Below are 6060 nucleotides of genomic sequence, written 5' to 3'. Positions count from 1 at the left end.
CTCACTCTCTATTATCTCTCACACACACACACGCTATTTCTCTCTCTATTTCTCTCTCTCACACTCACCCTATTTCTCTCTCTATTATCTCTCACACACTCACCCTATTTCTCTCTCTATTTCTCTCTCTCACACTCACCCTATTTCTCTCTCTATTTCTCTCTCACACACTCACCCTATTTCTCTCTCTATTTCTGTCTCACACACTCACCCTATTTCTCTCTCTATTTCTCTCTCACACACTCACCCTATTTCTCTCTCTATTTCTCTCTCTCACACTCACCCTATTTCTCTCTCTGTTCTCTCTCACACACACCCTATTTCTCTCTCTATTTCTCTCACACACTCACCCTATTTCTCTCTCTATTTCTCTCACACACTCACCCTATTTCTCTCTCTATTTCTCTCTCACACACTCACCCTATTTCTCTCTCTATTTCTCTCTCACACACTCACCCTATTTCTCTCTCTATTTCTCTCACACACTCACCCTATTTCTCTCTCTATTTCTCTCTCACACACTCACCCTATTTCTCTCTCTGTGTTCTCTCTCACATACTCACCCTATTTCTCTCTCTATTTCTCTCTCACACACTCACCCTATTTCTCTCTCTATTTCTCTCTCTCACACTCACCCTATTTCTCTCTCTGTGCTCTCTCTCACACACTCACCCTATTTCTCTCTCTATTTCTCTCTCACACACTCACCCTATTTCTCTCTCTATTTCTCTCACACACTCACCCTATTTATCTCTCTGTGTTCTCTCTCACACACTCACCCTATTTCTCTCTCTATTTCTCTCTCACACACTCACCCTATTTCTCTCTCTATTTCTCTCTCACACACTCACCCTATTTCTCTCTCTATTTCTCTCTCTCACACTCACCCTATTTCTCTCTCTATTTCTCTCTCACACACTCACCCTATTTCTCTCTCTATTTCTCTCTCTCACACTCACCCTATTTCTCTCTCTGTGTTCTCTCTCTCACACTCACCCTATTTCTCTATTTCTCACACACTCACCCTATTTCTCTCTCTATTTCTCTCACACACTCACCCTATTTCTCTCTCTATTTCTCTCTCACACACTAACCCTATTTCTCTCTGTGTTCTCTCTCACACACTCGCCCTATTTCTCTCTCTATTTCTCTCTCACACTCACCCTATTTCTCTCTCACACACTCACCCTATTTCTCTCTCTATTTCTCTCTCACACACTCACCCTATTTCTCTCTCTATTTCTCTCTCACACTCACCCTATTTCTCTCTCTATTTCTCTCTCACACTCACCCTATTTCTCTCTCTATTATCTCTCACACACTCACCCTATTTCTCTCTCTATTTCTCTCTCACACACTCACTCTACTTCTCTCTCTGTGTTCTCTCTCACACACTCACCCTATTTCTCTCTCTATTTCTCTCTCTCACACTCACCCTATTTCTCTCTCTATTTCTCTCTCACACACTCACCCTATTTCTCTCTCTATTTCTCTCTCTCACACTCACCCTATTTCTCTCTCTGTGTTCTCTCTCTCACACTCACCCTATTTCTCTCTCTATTTCTCTCTCTCACACTCACCCTATTTCTCTCTCTATTTCTCTCTCTCACACTCACCCTATTTCTCTCTCTATTTCTCTCTCACACACTCACCCTATTTCTCTCTCTATTTCTCTCTCACACTCACCCTATTTCTCTCTCTATTTCTCTCACACACTCACCCTATTTCTCTCTCTATTTCTCTCTCTCACACTCACCCTATTTCTCTCTCTGTGTTCTCTCTCTCACACTCACCCTATTTCTCTCTCTATTTCTCTCTCTCACACTCACCCTATTTCTCTCTCTATTTCTCTCTCTCACACTCACCCTATTTCTCTCTCTATTTCTCTCTCACACACTCACCCTATTTCTCTATTTCTCTCTCTCACACTCACCCTATTTCTCTCTCTATTTCTCTCTCACACACTCACCCTATTTCTCTCTCTATTTCTCTCTCTATTTCTCTCTCACACACCCTATTTCTCTCTCACACACATCCTATTTCTCTCTCTATTTCTCTCTCTCACACTCACCCTATTTCTCTCTCTATTTCTCTCTCACACACTCACCCTATTTCTCTATTTCTCTCTCTCACACTCACCCTATTTCTCTCTCTATTTCTCTCTCACACACTCACCCTATTTCTCTCTCTATTTCTCTCTCTATTTCTCTCTCACACATCCTATTTCTCTCTCTATTTCTCTCTCACACACTCACCCTATTTCACTCTCTTCTCACACTCTATCCCTCTCACTCCATTTTCTCATTCGCTCTCTCCAGTGTTGAGGCGGTTGCTGTGGTAACCGAGCGAGTCCACAGTGGCGGTGCGGGGGGAGCGGGGCTGAGTTCAGGCCGAAAACTGGGGCCGGGCTCCCGGGGTTGGGGGCCGCTGCCCGGGGGGACAGAGTCGCTGAGGGTGCGGCCCGAGGGCGGGGAGAGCGGCGGGAGCGGAGAGGCCGGGATTGCCCCGGGGTTCTGACCGTTTGCCGGGCGGACCCCCCTCCCCGCGGAATGGAGCCGCCCATAGGCCGCGCGGAGCCAGAGGCGGCAGCAAGTGGAGAGACAGAAGGTGAGAAAGGAGAGAGGGGGGGATTGAGGGTGAGGTGAGGGTGAGGTGAGGGGAGGGGGGGGATTGAGGGTGAGGTGAGGGGAGGGGGGGGGGATTGAGGGTGAGGGGAGGGGGGGGGATTGAGGGTGAGGGGAGGGGGGGGGATTGAGGGGAGGGGGGGGATTGAGGGGAGGGGGGGATTGAGGGGAGGGGGGGGGGGATTGAGGGTGAGGGGAGGGGGGGGGGATTGAGGGTGAGGGGAGGGGGGGGATTGAGGGTGAGGGGAGGGGGGGGGGATTGAGGGTGAGGGGAGGGGGGGGGGATTGAGGGTGAGGGGAGGGGGGGGGGATTGAGGGTGAGGGGAGGGGGGGGGATTGAGGGTGAGGGGAGGGGGGGGGATTGAGGGTGAGGGGAGGGGGGGGGATTGAGGGTGAGGGGAGGGGGGGGGATTGAGGGTGAGGGGAGGGGGGGGGATTGAGGGTGAGGGGAGGGGGGGGGATTGAGGGTGAGGGGAGGGGGGGGGATTGAGGGTGAGGGGAGGGGGGGGATGAGGGTGAGGGGAGGGGGGGGGATTGAGGGTGAGGGAGGGGGGGGGATTGAGGGTGAGGGGAGGGGGGGGATTGAGGGTGAGGGGAGGGGGGATTGAGGGTGAGGGGGAGGGGGGGGATTGAGGGTGAGGGGGAGGGGGGGGGATTGAGGGTGAGGGGAGGGGGGGGGATTGAGGGTGAGGGGAGGGGGGGGATTGAGGGTGAGGGGAGGGGGGGGGATTGAGGGTGAGGGGAGGGGGGGGGATTGAGGGTGAGGGGAGGGGGGGGATTGAGGGTGAGGGGGGGGGGGGGATTGAGGGTGAGGGGAGGGGGGGATTGAGGGTGAGGGGAGGGGGGGGATTGAGGGTGAGGGGAGGGGGGGGATTGAGGGTGAGGGGAGGGGGGGGATTGAGGGTGAGGGGAGGGGGGGGATTGAGGGTGAGGGGAGGGGGGGGATTGAGGGTGAGGGGAGGGGGGGATTGAGGGTGAGGGGGTGGGGGGATTGAGGGTGCGGGGATGGGGGGGGATTGAGGGTGAGGGGAGGGGGGGATTGAGGGTGAGGGGAGGGGGGGGATTGAGGGTGAGGGGAGGGGGGGGATTGAGGGGGAGGGGGGGGATTGAGGGGAGGGGGGGATTGAGGGTGAGGGGGGATTGAGGGTGAGGGGAGGGGGGGATTGAGGGTGAGGGGAGGGGGGCGATTGAGGGTGAGGGGAGGGGGGGGATTGAGGGTGAGGGGAGGGGGGGGATTGAGGGTGAGGGGAGGGGGGGATTGAGGGTGAGGGGAGGGGGGGGGATTGAGGGTGAGGGGAGGGGGGGATTGAGGGTGAGGGGAGGGGGGGCATTGAGGGTGAGGGGAGGGGGGGGATTGAGGGTGAGGGGAGGGGGGGGATTGAGGGTGAGGGGAGGGGGGGGGATTGAGGGTGAGGGGAGGGGGGGGATTGAGGGGAGGGGGGGATTGAGGGTGAGGGGGTTGAGGGTGAGGGGAGGGGGGGGATTGAGGGTGAGGGGAGGGGGGGGGATTGAGGGTGAGGGGAGGGGGGGATTGAGGGTGAGGGGAGGGGGGGATTGAGGGTGAGGGGAGGGGGGGGATTGAGGGTGAGGGGAGGGGGGGGGATTGAGGGTGAGGGGAGGGGGGGATTGAGGGTGAGGGGAGGGGGGGCATTGAGGGTGAGGGGAGGGGGGGATTGAGGGTGAGGGGAGGGGGGATTGAGGGTGAGGGGAGCGGGGGGGGGTTGAGGGTGAGGGGAGGGGGGGGATTGAGGGTGAGGGGAGGGGGGGGATTGAGGGTGAGGGGAGGGGGGGGGATTGAGGGTGAGGGGAGGGGGGGATTGAGGGTGAGGGGAGGGGGGGATTGAGGGTGAGGGGAGGGGGGATTGAGGGTGAGGGGAGGGGATTGAGGGTGAGGGGAGGGGGGATTGAGGGTGAGGGGAGGGGGGGGGATTGAGGGTGAGGGGAGGGGGGGGATTGAGGGTGAGGGGGGGGGGATTGAGGGTGAGGGGGGGGGATTGAGGGTGAGGGGAGGGGGGGATTGAGTGTGAGGGGAGGGGGGGATTGAGGGTGAGGGGAGGGGGGGATTGAGGGGTGAGGGGGGGGGATTGAGGGTGAGGGGAGGGGGGGATTGAGTGTGAGGGTGGGGGGGATTGAGGGTGAGGGGAGGGGGGGGATTGAGGGTGAGGGGAGGGGGGGATTGAGGGTGAGGGGAGGGGGGGGGATTGAGGGTGAGGGGAGGGGGGGGATTGAGGGTGAGGGGAGGGGGGGGGATTGAGGGTGAGGGGAGGGGGGGGATTGTGGGTGAGGGGAGGGGGGGGATTGAGGGGTGAGGGGAGGGGGGGATTGAGGGTGAGGGGAGGGGGGGGATTGAGGGTGAGGGGAGGGGGGGGGATTGAGGGTGAGGGGAGGGGGGGATTGAGGGTGAGGGGAGGGGGGGTGATTGAGGGTGAGGGGAGGGGGGGATTGAGGGTGAGGGGAGGGGGGGATTGAGGGTGAGGGGAGGGGGGGGGATTGAGGGTGAGGGGAGGGGGGGATTGAGGGTGAGGGGAGGGGGGGATTGAGGGTGAGGGGAGGGGGGGATTGAGGGTGAGGGGAGGGGGGGGGATTGAGGGTGAGGGGAGGGGGAGGGATTGAGGGTGAGGGGAGGGGGGGGATTGAGGGTGAGGGGAGGGGGGGATTGAGGGTGAGGGGGAGGGGGGGGATTGAGGGTGAGGGGAGGGGGGGGATGAGGGTGAGGGGAGGGGGGATTGAGGGGGAGGGGATTGAGGGTGAGGGGAGGGGGGGGATTGAGGGGGAGGGGGGGATTGAGGGTGAGGGGAGGGGGGGGATTGAGGGTGAGGGGGCGGATTGAGGGTGAGGGGAGGGGGGGATTGAGGGTGAGGGGAGGGGGGGATTGAGGGTGAGGGGAGGGGGTGGATTGAGGGTGAGGGGAGGGGGGGGATTGAGGGTGAGGGGAGGGGGGGGGATTGAGGGTGAGGGGAGAGGGGGATTGAGGGTGAGGGGAGGGGTGGATTGAGGGGGAGGGGGGGATTGAGGGTGAGGGGAGGGGGGGGATTGAGGGTGAGGGGAGGGGGGGGATTGAGGGTGAGGGGAGGGGGGTATTGAGGGTGAGGGGAGGGGGGGATTGAGGGTGAGGGGAGGGGGGCGATTGAGGGTGAGGGGAGGGGGGGATTGAGGGTGAGGGGAGGGGGGGATTGAGGGTGAGGGGAGGGGGGGGATTGAGGGTGAGGGGAGGGGGGGAGTGAGGGTGAGGGGAGGGGGGGATTGAGGGTGAGGGGCGGGATTGAGGGTGAGGGGGGGGGATTGAGGGTGAGGGGGGGATTGAGGGGGAGGGGGGAGATTGAGGGGGGGGGGATTGAGGGGGAGGGTGGGGGATTGAGGGGGAGGGGGGGGGATTGAGGGGGGAGGGGGGATTGAGGGGGAGGGGGGCGGATTGAAGGGGAGGGGGGATTGAGGG

The 6060-nt window shown here is 59.7% G+C and overlaps 1 protein-coding gene across 1 annotated transcript in view; it reads left to right on the top strand.

Annotated features, from left to right (window-relative positions):
• The first annotated feature begins 2355 nt into the window (after positions 1–2355).
• The window catches only part of cby1 (chibby 1, beta catenin antagonist), a 21496-nt gene continuing 17791 nt past the window's right edge, over positions 2356–6060 (top strand). Inside the window, exon 1 of the mRNA XM_078237560.1 lies at positions 2356–2607. The gene's annotated coding sequence lies outside the window, so the exon portion shown is untranslated. The remainder of the gene's footprint in view (positions 2608–6060) is intronic.

This window comes from Mustelus asterias, chromosome 21 (assembly GCF_964213995.1).
Source record: "Mustelus asterias chromosome 21, sMusAst1.hap1.1, whole genome shotgun sequence".
Taxonomy (NCBI): Eukaryota; Metazoa; Chordata; class Chondrichthyes; order Carcharhiniformes; family Triakidae; genus Mustelus; species Mustelus asterias.
This window is presented reverse-complemented; position numbering and strand designations above follow the sequence as displayed.